This window comes from Camelus bactrianus, chromosome 4 (assembly GCF_048773025.1).
Source record: "Camelus bactrianus isolate YW-2024 breed Bactrian camel chromosome 4, ASM4877302v1, whole genome shotgun sequence".
Taxonomy (NCBI): domain Eukaryota; kingdom Metazoa; phylum Chordata; class Mammalia; order Artiodactyla; family Camelidae; genus Camelus; species Camelus bactrianus.
Window position 1 is genome coordinate 42,231,593 of NC_133542.1, and position 24,542 is coordinate 42,256,134.

General features: G+C 38.2%; 1 long non-coding RNA gene across 1 annotated transcript in view; it reads right to left on the minus strand.

The window, feature by feature from the left end:
* The window catches only part of LOC123616258 (uncharacterized), a 94,955-nt gene that overhangs the window by 47,364 nt on the left and 23,049 nt on the right, over nt 1-24,542 (minus strand). The window contains exons 10-16 of the long non-coding RNA XR_012506406.1: nt 23,748-23,822; nt 21,150-21,353; nt 19,708-20,436; nt 18,428-18,557; nt 14,365-14,547; nt 10,907-10,981; nt 3,988-4,159 (exon numbers count right to left, since the gene is read on the minus strand). This is a non-coding gene — a long non-coding RNA (uncharacterized LOC123616258). The remainder of the gene's footprint in view (nt 1-3,987; nt 4,160-10,906; nt 10,982-14,364; nt 14,548-18,427; nt 18,558-19,707; nt 20,437-21,149; nt 21,354-23,747; nt 23,823-24,542) is intronic.

The window sequence follows — 24,542 nt, forward strand, 5'->3', positions numbered from 1 at the left end:
AGAAGCTAAATTCAATTCTGGAGCTACTGATTTCAAAATCTCTATAAAGTAAATAACATTACAATTTTACAGATGAGGAATTTAGGCAGGAGGCAGTAAGTAATTTGTCCAAGGTCACACAACTAGTGAGTGATAGAGCTGGAATCTGAACCAGGCAGTTTTCTTTCTTACTACCCTAGTGAAATTCTAAACCCCTTGATTGACAAGATCTGCTCTTTTTCTTTAGAAGCAAAACTATAGATAGTTAAAAAAAAAAATTGTAATTGATGTCTGGTCTTTGTCAGGTCAGAACAGTTTGAAAAGAAGCTTCTGTTTTCTTAAAGACCCATTACCTGGTTTTCTGACCCAAGTTGTCCACTTATTATAACCCAACACCTGGGATCATTGATTGGTCCAAGGATGGGCACCAAATCCAGGTTAAACCAATCACTGCATTTCCTCAGCTTTCAACTTGAAACCTGGGAGTTACTTGGAATTGCAAATGTGGGGTTGCCAAATAGCTATGTTTCTAAGTGTGAGGAGGGAGCTGTGTGAAGGCATGAAGCCAGACATAATGGCTATTGGGGAAGGGAGGGACTTAAGGCAGCATCTGAACTTGGTTTCAGTCATTCTGGAGGCCCAGCTGCACTTCCTCCTTGTTACGTGAACCAATAGTCTTTTTTCTGCTTAATATTTTCAGTCAAGTTTCTGTCAGTCCATCAAAAGAGTCATGGTTAACAGACCCACACACCACTAGGGGAACTTGAACAAGTTATTTAAAATCCCTCAATCAGCTCATTTGCAAGGAGAGAAGCAGACGTGCACTTTTCAGAATTTTTCAGAGGTTAATATGATGTAGGTCAACTATTTGCCTTTTCTTACTTAAAACTCACTTTATGACCTTGAAAAGTACTAGTCACATTCTTATTGTGCCTGTGCTACAGTGATTATTGTCCCCTTTAGAATGGTTGATACCCTAGCATGGGACACACCTCTCTCCCTGGAGCACTGTAGGTTACCCATCACAGGCACTTGGAGATCCTTCATTTACCCTTTCCCTCCTGCTGCACATCCCACAGCTTTTTATAAGTGGTAAGAGACCGGACAAATGTCTAATTGATTTCTGTATCCATAGTGCATGATGTAGTACGTAGCACCAAAGAATTCCTCAGTAACTCTTTTATAAAGATGAGAAGCAAGTTGAATTTCCCTAAAAAATGGTCAGGGGATGTGATGGTCTAATTCCCAGCATATTAAAAAGTCTCAATAGGTATTCATTAGTGCTCCAAATTCCACAACAGTGGCTTTTAGTTGCCTCTTTATTAGTTATGTTATATTGATTTTTGCAAATTTGCAGATTAATTTCAGCTTTTCTGTCTCCTTCAGTCCCTCCTTCTCCTCCTTACCCTTCCCCTCCTCCATAGATTAGGAGCACATTTTGGTTTCAGAGTGCCAGGCACTAGATATTTTGCTCTTTCTTGTGCGCAATTATTACCTCTTAGGACGATCTCTTTTATTACTCGGGTCAGCAAGGAATTGTCATTATAACACAAGATCAGAAGTAAGGCCATAAATCACACATCATGCTCTGACATTATGGACATTTAAGCTACTTGTCAGCTTTTAGTATAAACAATGGCACACAGTTACTAATTTTACTGGGGAGTTTGAATTTAAAGAATTTAAATAATAACTGTAACCTTTTCCAAGTTTAGACTTAATGACTTTGCTAGTAAAGGCAAGGAGTCTAAGCATGATGCTGTACCTTCTTTAGGTACAAAAACTGGTATTTATAGACTATGTGTATATTCATTGCTCACCTATAATGATGAATACAAAGTAATTAGCAAGACACAGATTTCAACATTGGTTTCACCCACTTCAGCAAATGCTGCCAAGATCTTCATGGCTAATTTAGCATCTTGCTTATATGAGATAGGTGGGTGATATTTTCATTATAGATAAGAAATAGAATTCTAAGAAATTCATTACCTTTAATGCCTATTATGGACAGTTGCCAGGCATCATTGCATTTCACACCAATCAAGGATTAGAAGAGAATCACTTAAATGAGCAGAGTTTTAAGTGAACTGGAATCTAAAAACAGCTGCAAATTTTTTTTTTACTTTTTGAATGGGGAGCACTTCTTTTCTGGAAGTCTTCACACTGTATGTTATTCTCTTTTTGAATGGAAATATTTGCTGCCAAATACCTACTTAGGATGTGAAAAGCCAGATTTAACTTTTCTTTAGTACAGCCTGGTAGTGAAGCTTTTGCTTTAGAGGAGAGTTGGCTTATTCGTTGTAATAATGGTTATCATCATAGAAAGATTTTTTTTAAACATTCAGATCCTATTGGACAATATGTTATGCAAAAAAATCTCTCTTTTCAGAGAACTCATACCTCTTTTATCAGTAAGTGTATATCACAAAGAAAATGCCCTAAGGCACCCACACATACATCATACAATCATCAGCAAAATGTCCATCCTACATTTCCTTTATGTTGCCCAGTTCAAAAAATCAAAAAAAAAAAAAAAAAATCTGTGGAGTCACTTGTACATTCTTGTATCACTCCTCTAAACATAAACAAGGTAATTAATCCCCCATTTCGCAGATGTGAACATCCTGGTAGTTAAGGGACCTGCCCAGGGCCACAGAAGTGAGGAAGGTCAGTCATCTTTCTACTATGCCATGTATCACCTTATTTTTATGCATTTGAATAGGTTTGGCCACAGGCAAAGTTGAAAAATTGGTGAAGATTTTGATTGATTCTGCTTCCTGTGCTGGGCTTTTCTTGATCATTACACTATTCACCTTCTTGAAGCTCTTTTGACTGTCTTTCATGACACACTTCCTCCTACCTCCTAGTCGTTCCTTATTCCCCTTTGCAGGTACCCTTCCTCTGCCCACCCACACCTAACATGCCTGTGTTCCTCAGAGATCTGCCTTCAACCCTTCTCTTGCCACACTGTACTTGACATTCCTGCAGAGTGTCTTCCATTCCTGTAGGTTCTGCTGCCACCTGTGTATGGATCCCACCCAACTGTGATACTCCCAGTTCAGACTTCTCTCTTACTCTGCCTCGGTAACCTGCTGTTACTTAGCATCATCCCCAAACTGAACTCATTATATTTCCTTTTCTACATGCTCCTCCTCCTGTTTCCCAGTCTCGCTCAACCATCTACCCAGTGGTCCAAGCCAAGAGCCTCCGCTGAGCCTTCTTCCTTTCCCACCCTCTCTATAGAAATGACCTCCATATTGAGAGATTTTGTTTAAGAACAAAGAACTCTTCTGCCCATTTTCCTTTCAGTTCTCGTTACCATTGCCTATATTTTGTCCTCCCATCTTGCTGTAGAACCTCATACTCTCGCCGCCTAAATAGTTCCTTGTTTCTCTACTTAACCTATTACTTGAGGCATTCTGTTCTACTCCCACCAGAGAAACTTCCCTCTAACCATATCCAGGAAAATAAGGAGGATCTTATTCAAATTGTCTTCCTCTTTTTCAAGCTATCAGTCACACCTGTACCTTACTGTGTTTCAAGTCAACTTGCAAAACGTGTCTGGTTTGATATCAGCCGCCTCCCACAACCTCATCAAGGTAGGAGGACCCGGCAAGAGCAGGCGAACAGCCAAGTGCTCAAGCAGCAGTAGCTACTTCAGCCCCCTGGGTCTTGGCAGCTGCAGCACTGACTCAGCCATGTTCCCCAGGTGAAATGGTTACAACATTTTTTAAAGAATTTGTTTGAGATGCATGTTATCTGGTCTTTAGTACAATCCAAAAAGAGGACAATAAGCAGAAGTAAGTACTACAGCTAAATCAATGGTAGCACAAAAACGTCTCCAGGTGAAGTAATAAATGAAAAGTCTTGGCTCTTTATGGTAGTGTGAACGCCTACGATACCACCTTGCGCTCCATTCCCCACACATGCCCTTGGGTGTGGGGTGGGGGTGGGCTGAGGAATTCTGTAGCAAAGCAGCAAAGTAAGGGACACACAGAGCCTTACCTTTTCCTTCTGCCTTTGGTTTCTCTAAATGGAATCATCTTGTTTCTTAACGTAGACTTGGTTTATAAACTCATGGGAATTTGAATTCATGTAATTTAATTTTCAGTTTTTGAGTTGCAGGAGTCTGAGCTCAAAGTTTCTATCAATAGCACACACTCTTGAATTGTTAGCCCTGGAAGAAATTTTACAGAGACTTATTCAACTCATTATTGAGAAAAACGAGGCTCCAAGCAGGGAAACGATGGGTCTGTGCTTCCGTAATTAGTGGATAGGTAACCAACACTTAAATAATACTTGTGTTGGCCTTACTCTGCTTGAGTCAATGTCCTTTCCAAATTCTCATATAAATTTGGTTTACTAAAAAGAAATTGGTTTGCATAGAAAGCACCTTGATGCACTGGTTAAGAAAGGACATTAGAGTCAGACCAACTCAATCCAAATGCTAGCAGTCTGATTTTAGCTCAGTCAGATTAGTTCAATTCAAAGTTCAAATTTGCCACATGGTAGACGGATATAAAATTAACTATCTTACTGACCTGTTATGAGGGTTAAATAAAATGTCTGTAAAATGTTAACATTGTATATAAAATTTTTTAAATGTTTTATTCAAGAAAGAAAAAATAACCAATAATATATTAGTAAATTCACCAGCTGTGTCTGAACTCAGAGAAAATACACACACAGCCCTTGGCTTTAAGGAGTATTCAGAAAAGTGAAGAGGTAAGCACATCATTTAATCGTCTCTTCCTTTAGATTTTCATTGGTATAAAATGGAAATTAAGGGACTACCCCAAAAGATTAGACCCAAAGATTAGACCCAATCCAGAATGATTTATCCATGTAACCACAGTTTAAAACATGAGTTTAAGGTCTTTTAACTAATAAAATACATACATTCTAAGCTATAATTATGCCATAAATAATAAGATTAGCGAAGTTATGTGAAGTGATTGCCCAGTGATACAGAGAGAACTATGTCCATTAGGGAAAAGACATGCTGGAGGCAGAGTGAGATACAGCGGACTGTGGACTGAAGTTTGCAGGAAAAGAGGGACCTGATTTAATAGCAAAAGGGCATTTATGTGTGGGAGAAATTATTGTGTAGATTAAGGTTAAGCAATTTGTTTCCTTGACAGTGGATGAAATAGTCTCAGTTTAAATGCACCAAAAAACTATTGTGTAACCGGAGGTTTGTCTTCTCTCTTCCCTTATCTTCCCAATCAGCACACTCAACAATTACACCCTTTGCTCCAAGGCACTCCCACCCTTAAGATTTCACCCATAAATCAGGGAGTAACTTTAAATATGTGCTTTACCACCTTCTGTTGCAATAGGACATACCAACAGGACATAATCTCCACATGGGGTTTTTGTGGGAGCTGTAATCAAATCCAATTTAAATATGTACTTTCCCCCAATCTGCCTTTCAGCAGAAGATTCAGCTAAGAAACTCATTTTTTGCCAAGTTGCCAAGGGAAGAAACTAGTAATAGCAAACATAGAATGGTGCCTCTGGGTTGTAGATAAGGACTGTGATTAGAAAACTCTGTGTGTGTGTGAGTGCATATGTGTGTACTTTACATAAAAATTCAGATATGAGAAATTTTTTTTTTCTTAGCTTGGCCACTAACAAACAGACTTTAAGGACTTGAGAACAGCTAATTTTTTTATTGTGTTATTTCTCACTTTGGAGCTAGAGGGATGTGAAAAATGATCTAGTTTACTGGTTTTCCAACCACATTCTGGAGAGCCTCTAACTTTTGAGAAACAGTGAGTGGACGGACCCTCACACACACATATTTGATTTGTGCTGTAGGTTGACTTGCTAATAAGAAGGATGCATCAGAAAAGCACTAGTGATGTCAAAAATATAGTCATTTTTAAATTAAATGTGATTTAAGCAAGCACTGGTGAGGTGGTGGGGGTGTAGCTCAGTGTTAGAGTGTGCGCTTAGCATCCTCAAGGTTCTAGGTTCAATCCCCAGTAGGAAGGACGGACGGACGGACGGACAGACAGACTACCTTTAGTTTCCAGGCAATCATGATGAAAAATTCCATTGTGAGGGCCACTTATTTCCAGTCAATAAAAATAGTAATCAACATGCTGCCTGTCCCATGACACTCAGCTCCAGTCCCCCCTTAGTTAGGCCCCCGGTATTCTCACCTGCACACCTGTCTGGGCCCTGTGGTTCCCAGAACGTCTTTCGTAGATTCCAGCATCAGGATGTCCCTCTGAACCACTGACATATATTTTTCTCATAATCACAAATTTTTAACTGAAAGCATAGTGACCACGAGTGATTTTTTTGGAGCAGGTGTTACAAACCTCATGTCCCCAATGGGATTGGCAAGGATTTGGGTGATGATGGGGTACCTCGTGGGGACAGTCACTGGTGACTTTCCATATTACCTACACCAGTGTCTATTCACAATCCCATTGTGTGCTAGTGTGACAACTTAGGGTAGCTCTTGTCCTCACTGATGAACAAGTTTCTTTTGAACAGGGATACATTCATAAAGCATCTAAGCATACACCAGTTACATATACATGAACCAAGAACTGCTTGCTTGACAGTTATTAATACTTAGTTTAGTTAAAAGGTCCTACTCCACTAAAAATTCCAAACTATTAATACTAATTCTGTCTTTGTACAGATAGGGAAACTAAAGCCCCAGAGAAGCTGAAGCAAATTTCTCATACAGCTTTTTAAAACATTTTTTTGTTGTTGAAGTATAGTTGGTTTACAATGTTGTGCTAGTGTCAGGTATATAGCAAAGTGATTCAGTTATATATATACATATTCTTTTTCAGATTGTTTTCCATTATAGGTTCTTAGAAAATACTGAATATAGTTTCCTTTGCTAAACAGTAGGTTCTTGTTGTTTATCCATTTTATATATAGTAATGTGTATCTGTCAATCCCGATCTCATTTATCCCTTCCCCTGACCCCCTTTGCTCTTTGGTAACCATAGTTTGTTTTCTGTGTCTGTGAGTGTGCTTCTGTTTCATTTGTATCATTTTTTTAGATAACACATTTAAGTGATATCATATGATATTTGTCTTTATCTGACTGACTTCACTTAGTATAATAATCTCTAGTCCATCCATGTTGCTGCAAATGGCATTATTTCATTCTTTTAATGGCATTTAAAAGCTGTGTGTAGTTGTTAAAATGACCATACTAGACACAGCTTTTAAATGGAGCTAGGGCTAAGGCTGCAGGTGTTTGACTAGGCACTCAGAGTTACCCGCCCCACACTCTTCTGAACAGTCACCGACTCCCAGGATGTCAGGGTGATGAGGATCCTCGAGTCCACTGAGCCCATCAGTTTTCTAAAGCACAGATCAATGATAGAAGAATGCTTGAATCTCTGCTTCTGACACTACCTAGCTCTGTGGGTATAGCTGCTTTAGACTTCAGTCTTCCCAGAAAATCAGTTCACAGTAGGTAATTGTCTGGGGACAGTGAATATTAGCTGCCCAACATCCGTTGTTTTGGGTAATAGTCTCCCATTACCCCTTAAAGAACCTCCTTTTTTCAATCTGAGTCACTTGGTGTGAGTAGGACTAATCCTCCCACTGAGGGTCAACCAGTTAGCATCACATCACAGTGGCCGGTCAGGACGGTGTCCTGACCTAGTCTCCACCCACGAAATCCAGGTTGGGGTTCTGCTCTCTCTTCATGAGGTTAGTTTCGCTGGGAGGAAAGGGGCCTGTAGCTGCTGAGGATTTATGTAAAGAAAATCTATCTGAGAGTGAAGTCACATAAAAGATTAATGCCAACATCAGAGGCCCCAGATCGAGTATCATTAGTCAAGAAATTCCCTCCTTTCATTTATGCTAGTTCAGGTTAGGTTAGGTCCATTTAGAACTTGAAAAATCCCAAGACAAAATCTTCGGGTCATTTAAAGTGTTCAAATTGCACAGCTTTGTGAAGAAAGTAACAGTGATAACAAGTGGATTCAGAAATATAGAGGAAATTATGAAAATTTTCTTTGAATAGTATTTTTAAGAGGTCTTTGAACACTTGTTTTTATTCCTTGCAGATACTAACAAGCTTTAGTGCTTTGGAAATAAATCCTTACTTTTTGAGAGACTTTTAAATCAGCTCTATATTCTTTTGCCCTGAATCATTAGAGGAAGAAAAAGAGTGAAGGAAGGGGAAAGGGCATTGAACCATATTTTTAGCAGCTTTATAAATGTATGTATTAGATTTACTCAATTAATAGTTGTCTTTAACAGGTTGGACAGTTTTATCATGAACTAGAGGTTTCATTCATTTACAATATCATGTCCTCATTAAATATTCTTTAAGAGGATTTCAGTTGAGTAGGAATATTTAAAATGAGGCACGATAAATCTTTTCTCTTTAATGAATTTATTCCTTTTCCAGGAATTAATTAAAATCAGTTGTAGATGAGAGACGTGCATTAAATGAGTGAGACAGTGTCCAGACAGAGGTTAAAGAGTACCTGCCATTAAATGAAGTATATTCTTTTTAATTGAAGTATAGTCAGTTTACAATGTTGCATTAATTTCTGGTATACAGCACAGTGATTCATTTATACATATATATTCCTTTCATATTCTTTTTCATTGTAGGTTATTGCAAGGTTATATATAGTTCCGTGTGCTATACAGTAGGACCTTGTTTATCTATTTTATATATAGTGGTTAGTTAGTAGTTATGTATAGTAGTTAGTATCTGCAAATCCCGAACTCCCAGTTTATCCCTCCACTCTCCCAAATGAAGTGCATTCTGAAGGCAACTTGTTAACAAAATTTTCCAACTTACATGAACCAACAAAAAGATTAATTCGTTAATCAAAGAAATTACACTCCTCTGAGATTACTATTTCCTTTCCTTCCTCTCTCCTGCCCTCCCTCCTCTCCTTCCTTCCTTCCTTTCTTTCTTTCTTTCCTTTCTTTCCTTTCTTTTCTTTTCTTCCTAAATGAAGGAAATTGGCTTCATTCCTGTTCCAAAACAAACTTACGCTATTGTTGAGAACCTGGATACTCTGGGATACAAAATTGCCATAAATTAGCTTACTTAAATCCAGCATCTTCATTCTTAGAAAGGTATAATAAAGAAAAAGAATATGAAATAGAATATATATACGTATAACTGAATCACTATGCTGTACACTAGAAACTAACACAACATTATAAATCAACTAAAATTAAAAATTAAAAATATATAGAAAGGCATAGTAAAGATGGTGTAGAAAAAAAGAAGACTCAAGAATGGTGAGAGAACTGAACTTTCAAACTAGAGGAAACATCCTTTCAAATTTAATTCACAAACTGGGAACGGAAATGTCACTGCTTCACTCAGAGGGTTAATCACTTTCTAATTTGAACTGGCAAATTTTATAATGACACTGTGAAATTAGCATCATTTTATTGTGTTAATTATCTGCAGGACACTACATCATTACTTCTAATAAATGTAAATGAGATTGTGTCTCCTAGGACAATACACAGACAAGGTGAATTTTTATTGGCTATTTACGGGATTCCGGCAGAGTCTCCCTTTTTCTCTTCTCTTATAAAATAGTTTCAGTGTTGGCTTACCATGCCAATTTCCCTCTGTTTTATTTAATATATTTTGAAGGTCATTAAAGTTCTCCTTAGCTCATTGGAACTCATTTTAACTCAAAGCAATGGTGGTTATTAAAAAACCATTCCCAGTATCAACCCAATCAACCAAGACTGAGAACCACAGTCCTGCTATAAGAATAATAAAAAATGGAGCCTCTTCTTTTAAAGACACTTAAAAACATGTTGCCCATTAACCCACTTCATTCAACTGTGTACCTACAGATAAAATTTTGCAGTAGAATGAACTAGCATAATATTGAGGTCATTGATATAAAGGAAATAAGGTTGTATTTTTTTCTAAATTATTCCATAAACATAAAAATTAACAAATATACAATGCTGTGCCAATCAGAGTTGACAAATACTGTTGGAGACCTCCCCTGAGTAAGTCACCACTTAAGACTGCCAAGGGTGTGAAGAAAATGAGGCGGTTCTCTGCCTGAAAAAGTAACAAAGTAAGGGAAAGAGGAAAAGCAAATACAGAAATAATAAGAATAAAAGGCAAAGGATGTTGGTCACATCCTAAGTATAGTTATCAGAGAAGAAGGATGTCATTTAAGATGAGCCCTGAACAGAAAAGTTAGATTTTGATTGCCCAAGATAGGGAGAAGGCAAAGTGATAATTATCTTAACCATAATAATAGCTACTAAGTAAACAACTACCATATGCCAACACATTCTGTACTTTAACACTCATTATCTTAAGAGCCTTGCAATGTAAATATGATTCCTGTTTTATAGAGATGAAATTGGAAACAAAGATATTATATAATATACTCCAGGTCACACAGATGAAGGAAGAGTCAAAATTCTAACTCATTTCTGTTTAGTGTAAAATGCTGTACTGTTTCCAATATAGGATGCTACATCTACAAGCAAAATTTATCATTGGGTGTTTCCATAATGGGTAACCCAGAACAAATCAGAAGCATACCTACCTACCTCTCTCCTCCCCCCAATAATCCTCATCAATTTCTCATGTTTCCAGATAGAGAAGTAGCTCCCTATGGACTTAAGGTAAAGCTCAGATCAGATAATTAATGTGAGCATGTAGCATTCATTAAGTCATAGTTACTGTTGCTCCTTATTATTATTCTTGTAATTGTAAATAGAGTCAGTGTTTCTGTCTCACAGAATTTGTTTCCTTTCTCATTTCAGTTAGTTGCCTACCTTTTGATCATTTTCTCTTTTTCTGTCATTTTGTTCATAGGGTGAGAATCAAAAATAAACAGTAGATCTGAACTAGGCTGTTATATGCTGGTTAACTTTTGCAAACTTAAATGAGAGAAGAAATTTCAAACTAACAACTGAAATTTACCTTTAATATTATTAAACAAGCCAGAAGTACGTAGCCAGTGCCCACAGTGTTCACTGCCATTCCAGATGACTGGCTCTGCAGAGAAAACAGAACATAGCCCCTGCCACCAAGGAAATAACTAGTTGGTGAGATAAGACATGCATGCAAACAGAAACTGGATTATAATTAATGGCTTAATTATAAAACATAAACTATGACTATTATAGGACAGAAGAGGGTAGACTGCAAGGGAGAGGCCCTTAATGGGAATGGGACTTGAATTACACCTTGTATGATGAAAACAAGACTGGATAAATGGCACGGAGTCCCATGTGGATTTTGTTTGTCCAAGCTTCATTGCCACGGTAATCTAACTATCTCTGTTGTGAAATTATGAGAATAAATGACTTCTTACTTCAGAATTGAGCTATACTAATAGTTTGAGGAAGGAGTTTTGACTCCAGATAAATGTCACTGGGATCACTGCAGAGATAGATAGAAGGGCTGTTTTTACTAAGACCCAACAATTCTGTAGCTAGCAAAGTTGCTTTTTATATCTGAAAGCGACATGTAATGGAAATATTAGTGTTCAACTGGGTCTAGTAGCCCAAGGTACACAAATCCCCTTTCATTAAAACTAAGAAATGGGTAGGAGGAAACAAAAGCATAAAATGCTCCACTCATATTTAGAGAGATGTAATTTGCTTCCTCCTTTATTTCATTTGTTCATTCATTGATTGGAACAAGGACATGGGAAAACCGAGTTATCTATTAAAGCATCATTTAAAAAGACAACTAGTTGTAGGATATAAAATAAAATGACTCTTATCCAATTTAGCAGATAAAAGTAACTTTGTCAATTAAACAGTTGAATTGACAATTATAAAAAAGATTAAAGGTCTCTATTTAAGGACAGACTCTTAGATTGAGTCAAAATATCCAACTACATATAATCTATAAGAGACATGCATAAAACAAAGTCATTCAGAAATGTTACAACGATGGCTGGGCAAATATAAACAAAAGGGAAGTATGCATGATGGCATTTAAAGCAAAAAAGAACCCAAAGCAAAAGACATTGATGAGTAGAATCATTAAGTTGATAAAAAGTAAAATCCACAATGAAGATATCAGTGTCATTGATTTCTACATGGCTAACTACATATAATCACAATATATGAAACAACTGTTTTTAAATATTTTAAAACGTTGACAGTTCAGCTAAGCAGATGACTACTTGCCTCAATAACTGTAAGAATAATGTTATTACATCATTCTAATAAAATATTTTTAAATAAAAAAGCAGGTCACATGAAATCTAAAAAACGAAAACAAAAACAAAAGAACTTACTTACAAAACACAAAAAACAAACATGGTTACCAGAGGGGGAAGGGTGTGGGAAGGGATAAACTGGGAGTTTGAGATTTGCAGATACTAACTACTATATAGAAAATAGATAAATAGCAAGGCCCTACTGTATAGCACAGGGCACTATATTCAATATCTTGTAGTAACTTACAGTGAAGAACAATATGAAGAGGAATATATATATAAAACTGAAACCTTATGCTGTATGCCAGAAATTGACACATCATTGTAAACTGACTATACTTCAATTTTTAAAAAATGAGGTTACAAAAGAATTTATTCAATGTATGGCAGAGACTGATTAATGATTCCTGACACTCATTTTCTTTCTCCCTAGGCACACAGATTAACACTGTTTCCTAGCTTCCCTCCTACCTACCATGGGGACAGATAGATTGATTTCTAGCCAGTGGACTGTCAATGGAAGTCATCCATGCCACTTCTAGGCCTGACCCTTAAACCCTTCCACATGCAATCACTCAGCTTTCTTCTTTATGTGAACATAGACACCTAGAAACTCTGTTACGAAGATTGCAGAGCCATAAGATGGAAGGAGGCTGGGTCCCACGTCTTGCTGATCACACTCAGTTTAGATATTATGCAAATGAGACCTAAATTTCTATGGTGTTTAAGCCATTATACCCTTTATAGCTGGGTTTTACAGCAGGTTGCATCAGCTTAACTAATATAGGTGATAACCATAATTTATTTGTGTGTGTGAGTGAGAGAGAATATTAGTATATGGTTGTCTGTATTTTCATACATATAATACTTTATCACAGTTACTGGCTTCCATGACTATATGGGCATATTTTTAATTTCATGCAAATGAAAGTTGTGTTTATCTTTGGGTGCCACGATAAAATATGAATTCTGTTTACATGTTTACTCTTATTTTCCAGACTTTTCTATAAGAAAGTTGTATTACTTTTATTATCAGAAAATATTAAGCTTATTAAATGTTTAGACGAGAAAAAGCAGCCTCCTCCCTCAAAGGTCTCATACGTGCAGGCAGGCTTCTTGCCCGTTGAGTCAACGTACATGTCTGAAGAGCTTTTGAGAGCTGACTGATCACATGAAAGACTAGTCATTCTTTCATTTACTCATCATCTATTGAGTACCAACTATCTGTCCAGTGCTAGGCCAGGCACTGGAGATACAGTGATGCAGGAGAAATGCTTTTACCTTTACAGAGAAGGCAGAGTTTCTATACTCTCTGTTCACAGCCTATTATAAGAGAGGGTTCTATAAGCAGATAATAGTACTGTGTGATAAGCACAGCAGTGCAGGCTAAAGAGAGCGCGGACCAGAGAATAATTAACTCTGTTTTAGTAGTCAGGGGGTTCTCATGAGAGGAGACAGTTAAGTTGGATTTTGAAGAATACACGTGTTTGCCAAGTGGGTAAGCAGGGAGAGCATTCTAGAAGAGATACTAAGACATCAAAAAGTGTGGCATCTTTGCAGACACCATGTAAGTAGCTCATAATGGCATAAATGCAGCTCCAGGCAGGGAGGACCTAGGGGAATCTGAGGCAGGAGGTGGAAAGAGTGGGGACAGATCATGACTGCTTCACAAGGCCAGACTATTGTTTCTGTCGGATTTGAAGTAGAAGGAAACTGCAATCAGATAGGTGTGGTGGAAAGATGTCTTTGTCAGAGTGAGGATTGTCTAGAGAAGGGGAAGCCGGAGGTGGGGCTAATGCAAGGTGGGTCACAGCTTTGGTCCCATCCCTGCAAGAGCTGGACAAGTGGAGGGGAGGAGTCGTCCCTGCAAGCATTTCTCAAAGCAGCCATCGCAGCACAAGCACTATATGGCTCTGCCTGACTTGATGGTACTGTGTCAACAGCCCTGTGCCTTGGGCAGCCAGCCAGACTCAATTAGCACACGGCACATACCGACAGTTATTCCTTTCTCCATTACTACCCACATAGAAAACACCTAACTGCTCAGATAATCGTTCCTGCAAAGTCAGGATGACCCATAAGTGATTAAAGCTGACCTTGAGCTCCTTTTCCTGCAACTAAAATTTGAGCATTTTAAAGATATGTCTGGCACATGGCACATATTTTACAAAATTTTAACACATTTTTGAGGGCAATTAAACCTTACCTTGTTCGCAGCTGTGCACGTTGAGCACCCAGTCTTCTCCCCACCCACTGAGGCCAATGCAGGAAAGACTTGCCATCTTGCTTCTCTCCCTCTCACCATTCAAAAGATTGTGGGGCAGGGACCTTATTAAACTTGGAAGCTTTTGCACAGCAAAGGAAGCCATAAACAAAACAAGAAGACAACCTATGGAATGGGAGAAAATATTTGCAAATGATGCAACTGTCAAGAGCATAATTTCCAGAATATACAGCTCATATAGCTTAATGACAAAAAAACAACCCAATCCAAAAATGAGCAGAAGACCTAAACAAGCAATTTCCAATGAAGACATACACAGGGCCAATAGGCACATGAAAAAATGCTCAATATCACTAATTATCAGAGACATGCAAATCAAAACTACAATGAGGTATCACCTCACACCAGTCAGAATGGCCATCATTCAAAAGTCCATGAACAATAAATGCTGGAGAGGGTGTAGAGAAAAGGGAACCCTCCTTCACTGTTGGTGAGAATAGTTTGGTACAGCCATTATGGAAAAGAGATTAGAAATTCCACAAAAAACTATAAAAAGACTTACCGTATGACTCAGCAATCCCACTCCTGGGCATATATCTAAAAGGAACTCTAATTTGAAAAGATACATGCACCCCAATGTTCACAGCTGCACTGTTTACAATAGCCAAGACATGGAAACAACCTAAATGTCCATCGACAGATGGTTGCATAAGGAAGCTGTGGTATAGGTATATTTATATAGTGGAATATTACTCAACCATAAAAAAGAAAATAATGCCATTTGCAGCAACATGAATGGACCTGGAGATTGTCATTCTAAGTAAGCCAGAAAGAGAAAGCAGAATACCATGTGATATCACTTACATGTGGAATCTAAAAAAACAAACAAACAAACTTATTTACAAAACAAACAGACTCACAGACAGAGAAAAACCTTATGGTTACTGGCGGGGTATGGGAAGGGGGTTGGAGGGGATAATTTGGGAGTTCAAGATTTGCATATATTAATATATATATAAAATAGATAAACAACAAGTTTATACTGGATAGCACAGGGAACTATATTCACTATCTTGTAGTAACCTATAATGAGAAAGAACATGAAAACAAATACATGTATGTATATATATGACTGAAACATGCTGTACACCAGAAAGTGACACAACGTTGTAAACTGACTATACTTCAGTTAAGGAAAAAAAAAAAAAGCTGGGAGAAAAAAAAAGATTGTAGGGCAAATCCCTTCTTCCACTGCACAGCCCTCCTAAATCCTTTATATACAAATTTGAGAAGAAACAAATCAGTAGTGAGCAATAAAGCTGTGTTTTGTTGTTACAGGATAGTAACTAGATATCTTGGTTTGCACTGTGTATTCTCATAAAGTCAAGTACAGGGAGGCAAGGTTAAAGCTAATCTAAGAGTAGCTGTTGGTTTCCTAGGTTGGCTGTAACAAAATTACCACCCATTTGATGGTTTAAAACAACAGAAATGTATTCCTTCACAGTTTTCCTGAAGCCAAAGTCCCAAATCAAATTGTTGGCAGGGCAGCACTCCCCCTGGAGGCTCTAGGGGGACAGTTTCCCTGCCTCCTGGTGGCTGCTGGCAATGCCTGGTGTTCCTTGGCTTCTATATACCTCCGGTCTCTGCCGCTGTCTTCACATTACCTTCTCCCTGTGGGTCTCTTACAAGGACACTTGTCATTGGATTTAGGGCCCACCCAGGAAATCCAAGATTCCTAACTTAATTACATCTGCAAAGACCCCTTTTCAAAATAAGGTCATATTCACAGGTTTGGAAAGTAGAATGTAGACCTGTTTCTCGAGGGGACCACCATTCAACTAACCACAGAGGTCAAAGAGCCTCATAGCCAGAAACAGTATGTGAATCCAGGACTGGGTAGGCAACTTATAAACTCTTTGAGAGCAGGAGGTACATTTTATGCTGCTAGTAGCAACCAGGACCTCGCAGATCACATAGTGGAGTCCAAGGCTCAACAAAACCAAAGCTGAAAGCTTTGTCTTGGGATTCAACAGTATTAGAGATTGGATTCATTGAAATAGATGGTGCAGATCAACATCCCACCCTCCTGCTGCTTCTGAGAATTTAATCTTACTGCGTTTATCTTCTCTCGAAAAGCAGTTCTCCGCATCTTAGCCGGCAGTTTCCCGTGAATTCAAGAAAATGCCTTCCAGAACTCTCAGATTAATTAGGTTATGTGGAAAAACACCCTGTTTCATATTGTTCTTTGCTCACATTTGTCTTCTGAAATGTGGTTACCTCTTTCTAGGATCACTAGCCTGCTGATGTGAAGTTTTCAAACCTTGCAGGCACATAAAAGAAACCTTTTCTTGAAAACTGGTTCCAGTAGGAGAGTACAACTTGATGCCAGGGCCCCTGCTTCTCTCTCACACACACACCCTTCTCCTCTCTCTGTTAATGACACTCCTGGTTGATTTATTGATTGCCTGTAACACCGCTGGCTTTTCTTGAAGCACTTGTGATCTTCCCAGTTGTAAGTGCCACCCCCCAGTGGAAAGTTGCCCCAAACTGGGATGTTTTTATTGCTGTTTGACTTCCCTAACTTGACGGGTCAGGGCTGAACCTTCTCAGCTTCCCTGGAATAAGCTCCTTAAACCTTTTCCCTCCAAAGCATCTGTAAACAGTTGAAGGTCATGATTGTTCACTCTGCAAGATCGATATGCCATTAAATTGTGACAAAAAGGACTGCCAGACCATTAAGGCCTCCCTCATACCCTCAGTAATCCTGATAAAGTGATGAGCTGTTTTAACCTCTCAGGCTCCCATTGCGAACTACGGAGCAAACTCCTAACTGCTGAGATAACCCTTCCCGCAAAGTCAGGACAACCCGCAAATGACTGGCACTGATTTTCAGCTCCTTCTCCTGTACATTTTTTTCCTGCTATTGTAAAATCACTTTAAAAATTTAATTTTTTTTTTTTGGCCACACAGTGTCGGGTCTAGTGTTATCCTCAAAATTATTTTCACTCAAAACTATTTTGATCTGGGGTGAGCCAGCATCCTAAAAGCCTCATCACATACATAAATAGTCCCACGGCCTAAGGACTGAGAGACAAAAATTGACGTATGCACGGGAACTGAGGAGGACACAGGGCTAGTTCACCTCAAACACACAGGATTTGCCTAAATTGGACCAATCTTAGACATGCAGTGAGTTCATAATGGTTAAATCTGTTGAATTCTTGTCTGTTCTATTCGCTTAGCAATAAAAGGTGAGTGGGGAGACAGGGAGGGTTGAAAAGGCAACTTCTGTGAACTGAAAATAATTTTTATGACACTAAGCAGTCTGGAAACTATTTTAAAATTAAATCTAGACCCATCTAGCCTTGCTCAACATTACACAGTGAGCTCATCTATTATTTAAAGAATGTTAATTTCACCCAGCTAAGGCGAAAATCAACTGCTACCATGAACTGATATCCTGTGTGTTTGAAAAACCCATGAGTATTTAGCCAGATAAAAGTTGATCTCCCCCTCTTCAGTAATGCTGAAGTTACTTGATATCCAAAACACATTCTTACAATTTTGTCTCCAGTTTCAGAGTTCTTTGTGAGCCATATTTTCTTTTGTAAGCCAATGTAATCATAATTCAGGGTTCTGATTGTATACCTAATGTGTATATGCACACACTTGCATACTCACATACACGTAAAACTTTTCTGAACTATTCTAAAAAATAAATCATTTGGGGTGCAAAATCGTGCTTGAAAAGTTACATCTCCAGTGCCTCAGTTTGTTATTTCTTACACTCTTTAGAAAGTTATCAAGTCTAGAAAAATCTAAAGGCTGTTAGCCCAAATACGGTTAGTAAGATTCACCTCAATTTCAGTTCCCGAGGCTTTGTTCCAGGTTCATTAGCCAACCGAACAGAGGACTTTCTGGGCATAAATACCTGTTCATTTATTCTATTTTCTGTTTTGCTGATTTGCAAGCATGAATTTTCAGGGAAACCTTCACCTCAATTCACGTCTGGTCCTTAATAGCTTATTATGTCAACAAAACATACCTTCAGATGAAAAACCAAACACTTGAGTCCAGCAGGAGTTGCAGGTAGTAAACAAAGAAAACAGGATTATATCTGCTGAGCCCATTAGTTCTCATCTGCACGTCTTTCTTCAGCATATCAGTGGAATAATCTAGGAGGGCACCAGAACAAGAACAAAGCTTCAGGTCAATGAAACCATTCACTGATCTACCAGCATAGCTCGATAAATGGTGTATTAGCTTAAAGTCTCTTACATGCTGCTTAGACATCATTACATAGGTTCGGAAATGAGGCAAACAGACCCTATTAAATGTTACCAAATACAAGAGGATTTTTCCCTTATCTTCTTTGAACCCCCATATTAATCCTAAATTTAGATTTTATGGCTTTGAATTTACTCTGCCTATCCTGTGGCATAAGTTAAGTGGATCATTACGACTTAAACAGAAGATGTCTCACCCCTCCCTTTCCACTTCATCACGCCAAGGCCCACTTACAGATGTATAGCTTATGTTACTCATCAACATATTAAATCTGTCTCGTGTGCCTACTAGGTATCCTATAGTTTGCTAAATTTCTGGGGACACAATAATGAGCAATATCAAGCAGGTTCTATGCTTCTTGGACAAGTGTTCCCGTCTTCAAGAGTTTCTGTTATATTACAGCAGAGGAATCAGAGCAGTAAGACTTGCAATAGTATTGCCTTTTCCAGCAACTTTAGTCCTTTGTAATGGTTATCTGCATTCTGACTCAAATGAGTAACCACTGATAACAGAGTAAGGGTGGATCGCTATTACACAAGAGGGCAGATGTCCCTGAAGCCATGCCTTAGAGCGCCATGCTGGCTGATGATAAGCTTTTGCTTTCTTCCACTTACCTTAAGCTTTGCTTCTCCATCAGCCAGTGAGCTGCCTACCCTTTGGTCTAAACCACAGCTGGTGTCCATCCATATGGCACTTGGTGCATTTCTCAGGAAGGCCAGTTGCCAAACACATGTTAGGAAGCAAATTTATCTATCGTTCTCACTCACACAAGGTGTCATGGAGCCCTGGCCCATTCATTCAGAGGAGCCTCCAATAACAGAAAGCCTTTAGCAGAATAACACTCACTCTTTGAATTAATCACCTCACATTCAGATACATTACCTGAAGATCAAATTTACTACATGTTAGAAGGACAGATGGGAGTAGAGAAGGGAGGAACATGTGAACGGAACAGAGAAAAACATCTTGGCCCAGACAAAGCAAGCGTAGCTACTAAATCATTCCAAGGAATGCAGTGGTGCAGATTATTTATCTTACCATGCTCTCCCCTCCATTGTTTGGAAGGGGAAAACTTGAAAATTAAAAACTCTGTATTTACATTCTCCTTGGGAGGCATGGAGGATTCCAGTAAATCTGTTTGGCTGGCTTCAGGAAATCTGCCTCTTTATGTTGCATCACACCCAGCTGTTTGCATTAAAGTTCATCCAGTTTGATTTTCATTTGTCAAACTGATGCCTTTGATGTCAAAATTACTCTCTCCTTTGCCTTTAGTCCTTAAGAGTTTCCAGCTGCCATCGGCTCTGTAGTTGCGTTGAGGTCTTAAGCCTGTCTTGGGTCATATTGTTCTGCTTTGCAGTTGTCTAAACTCTATCTAGGTGACCTCATTCAGCTTGATGACCTAACTTGAGACACTCATCCAAGATGTCTTGGGAGCTGCTGTTGCATTGTGCTCGCCCTCTAGTAACCAGCTTCGGCTGTATCTACTTCTCACAGAGAGCACACAACTCATACCAACATCTTCTGTTCATTTGGACAAAAGATACGTTCAGTTCCCTTTGGAATCACTGATTGCCACCTGATTTACAATGTCTCTTTTTCTCCTTCAGAACAGATAACCTCTTAGTGTTGAATGAGTCACAAATTGGTTTGGGGATCCTAAGTAGACCACAGAGTGTTGAATCAACATCTAAAGAGCTCTTCAGTGTCACAGCACTCAGTTTTATTCCTTGGGAGTCTTTATGAGAGAGACGTCTATTGTTATCTTTCCTTTATAGAGGAGAAAAGCAGAAGGTTAGGTGAAGTGTCCAAAAGGTTTTTCTTTTTTTCCCATAATAACTATCTAGGCCAAACTTTGCTCGGCAAACTTTTGGCCACACTAAATTCTGTTTGTAAAATTCTGTGTGATTTGACCCAGTACTCTTATCTGCCTGTCTATCTTTCTATCTCTTCATCTTATCTGTCTCTTGTATATTTCCTCTCTAAAGGGACTACAAATCACCTACATCCTGATCTGTCCCATTATTGAATTTTTCTAATTCTGTCACCAACTTGAAATGTGTCAAGTTGCTTATTGCCTCTAAGAATCAGTTACTTCATTTGTAAATAGGACTCAATACTTCCATTTTAGAATTACTAGGATTAAATGAAATAAGAAGACAACATATCACTCTGACTGGTACCTAGTAGAAGTACAAGAAAGGAGAGTTCTTTTCCTCTTTTAGTTTTTCCTGTTAGTATGAAGGTGGCACTGGGCCAAAAAGCTATTAGAAAAAAGTTAATAAAATTACTGATTTATTTGGCCTCACCCTTTTTGAACTGAGAAATGATCTTTTTGAAGAGCAATTGAGTCTGATTCTGTGTGACTTTTCTTTAGAAAGTAATACCCCACGATTCAGGTCTAACGTGTTAGTTTCCTATTGCTGCTACAGCAGATTGCCACATATTTAGTGGCTTACAGCAACACAGATTTATTATCTTACAGTTCCGGAGGTCAGAAGTCCAAAATGTGCTGCAGGGCTGCCTTCCTCCTGGAGGCTCTAGGGGGAATCTGCTTCCTGGTCTTTTCCAGTTTCTGGAGGTCACCCACACTCCTGGGCTTGTCCTTCCACCTCTTTCAACTGTCACAGCTCCTCCTCCGACTCTCCTGCCTCTTATAAGGACTCTTGTGATCACACTGCACCCACCTGGATAACACAGTACCATTTCCCCATGTCAAGATCCTTAAGCTTTAGGACAGCAAAGTTCACTTTGTCACGTAAGGTAACACACGTGGGTCCTGGGGCTTAGGATGTGGACATCTTCGGGAGGCTGTTAACCCCCCCTACCTCAGCTAATGGTTTGATTTGGAAGGTCTCCTGTCCACACTCCTGTGAGTGGAACTCTATTTTTTCCTTCACTACTCCTAGATCCTTTGATTACCTTATTGATATGTTCAGTTAACTAAAATCTAAGAAAGTAGATCATCTTTATTGTGTTTTTTATCTTAAAAAAAAATCAGAAACGACACTTTGTTCCTGTTTATAAGCCCTATTTCCTTTCCTGTTGATGGACAATGTTTCCCTGCTGTGCTTCTTTTGTGTTGGTTTGTTCCTGGTTTAGGTGCTCTCAGAATGTAAGGTCCCAGAAAGCAGACCTTGATGATTGTGGCATTTTGTAAAAGAGTTTGCTCAGCCCCAACATATTCACAAAACAAATCCTCTTTAATAATTGTTGTTTGCCCTCTTTCCCTGAATTTTTATGGAAGGGCATAATTAGGAAAACAGCAAATTTGTAGTGATTTATTTTTCAGTATTTAATCTGCTGCTTCTATACTTTGATATTACTGAAAAGTATTTCACTACATAAAACAGAGGCGTAAGAGATGAGAATTCCTTCAGACATCTACCATTCTAATTGTTACATGTAAAGGATTTATTTAAATGAACAGTCCAGTCACTGTGGAAGGATTTTACATACTATGGCTTAATTCCAGAAACATGTAATATATTCATATAGAAACCGAAAAGTGATTTTTGTTTCTGAACTCCTGTGTGTTGTGTGCGTGTGCACATAATTATTAAAAACATTCACTCAAGAGATAGTAAATTAAGAAAACTTACTGAAAACAGTGATTGGATTTTCCAGATCTGAAAAGAAAATGCATCTCTAAAGCCAAGTTTTCTTTGGAGCCTTATATTGAAATTTGATTACAGATAGGCTATAATTCTGGTGGGAATTTTATCCTTGAGGGTGGTAGATTTCATTAGGGACATTCTGTGCAATGGTACACTTTTAAGGACAAGCAGGATAATGAGTTAACATTTCTGGCCAGGGTGCTTCATCGCTAAGGACGTTGGATTCTGGAAGCTTTGTTCAGCTAGCTTTGTCTGGAATTCATGAGCTTTCCTTTGTTCGCAGCCCTGGGTTTATAGGTTAACTACACTAATGGGTTTCATCAGCCTAAGACTGGTTTTCAAAAGTTATTCTTCGGAACCTATGTGATTGTGAAGGGAGTATCTAATGTGTATCTGTGTGTATCTCATTATTTCCAATTAAATCTGACTCTACTGTAGTTGAAGTTGCAGCTTACTGAAAAGATGGCAGAAGAGTAGCATCATCCCTAAAAATTTGAAAACCATCAGCCAGCACTAAGTTTAAGTCTGGCCTCATGAATTATTTTTAAGTAATGATAACATTGCCATCCCAATATTCTGTAGTTTATCAAGAGTAATCTGCCTTTCCACTTTTCTTCCTTCCTCCAGTTTTTTTTTTTTTTTTTACTTTCTTTCTTCCCTTTTCTTTCTTTTTCTTTCTTCATTTCTCTTTTTCCCCTTTCTGTCTCCCCTCTTTTTTTTCCTGTCTTCTTTTTCTCTTTCTTTCTTAGTAAGAGGACAGGATACAGGAAATGACAACATCTAGCTTTCTCCTATACCCACATGTGATGGTAAATTCTGCTTCCTTGTTCTCCACCTTTACATGATGGTGTGCACAAACGTCTAAAACCAAACATCTCTGAAGTCAAGGGGCTGATTTTTTGGCAGCCACACAAGAACTTAAGTGGTGAAGTGATTGTTTTCCTTCAGAATAGCCACATATGATAGGTATTTATTCGTGAGTGCCTCCATTACTCAAAATATTTTGAAACTCCTCTTTGAACCTACCTTCTGTGACAGTTTCAGAATGTCTCACTACATTTTAACCATCCTCCATTTGACTCAAAATGCATTGCATGGATTAATCATCTACCTTATTTACCAGACTTAAGTCCAATCTCTTCTGCTTATTTTCATATGACAACTCCAAGGATGAATATTTATCAACACAACGGACAGTCAAAAGAATGCATCTACTTAAAGATCAGAAGTCTTTAAGTTTTTATCCAGTAATTTGCAATAGCTGAAATATTGAACAAAAATCTGGGTATGTTACCCAATGCAATATGATAGCTGAAATTAAGAAATTAATTTTATAGGCAAGTATACATAATGAAACCTTAAATACAGAATCATTCATGCAGCATTATATAAGACACACACAAAAACATACCCTTACAAACATCTATATAAAAGAAATGACTTTACAATGTATAGAATTGTTACCTCTGAGTTACCAAATTATAGGTGGTTTTAATTTTCTTCTTCTTCCTCTAATTTCAAGAGTATATGCAATTATTTCTGTAATCAAAGAGAAAAAAAAAACAGTTTGAACTCTTAAAGATGATGGTAAATACAAATTTTTTAAATTGCTGTCAGTAATGACACCATCACCAGAATAAATGCATTACCTTTAAGGGTTCAGAAGTATTTGAATATGTTTGAGTTATGTTTGTTTAGTAATAGTCACATTAATTTAAGGCAGAATTATACAAGTATATAAGACATTTAAATGCACTACTAACTTTTCCCAGTTACAGTTGAAACAATGGAAGGCATAGATGAAGACTTTCAAATCACATCTGTTGAGCTATGATCTGTGTCACAGAGCATTGGATTCAATAGGTATGTAAGTTCTCTGGGCAAGAGCCCCAGTTTCTGGGGTCAGCTGTATCATACTCAGGAAGGGAAGCGTGTGCATAGCTGGGCCCACTATAAAGGAAGCTTAAGATCTCTTCCATCTCTAAAATTCAGTGAATCCTTTTACTCACTAGTTTGATAATAAATAATCACCAGATAGATTGCTATTCCGTCAGTAAAGCTACCCACAGCAAACAAAATTCACTGGAGGCAACAAAGGAAGGATTTGATGGATTGCCTCTTAAATCATACTGGAATTTCCCCAGATTAGTTTGGCAGTGGGTGTAGGATCTCAGAAATAATGAGATTTAATCATGCCATCTCGTAGAGCTAAGTGACTGCATTTTCACCTTTTCCAAAAACAAAGGTGGCTATTGTTTT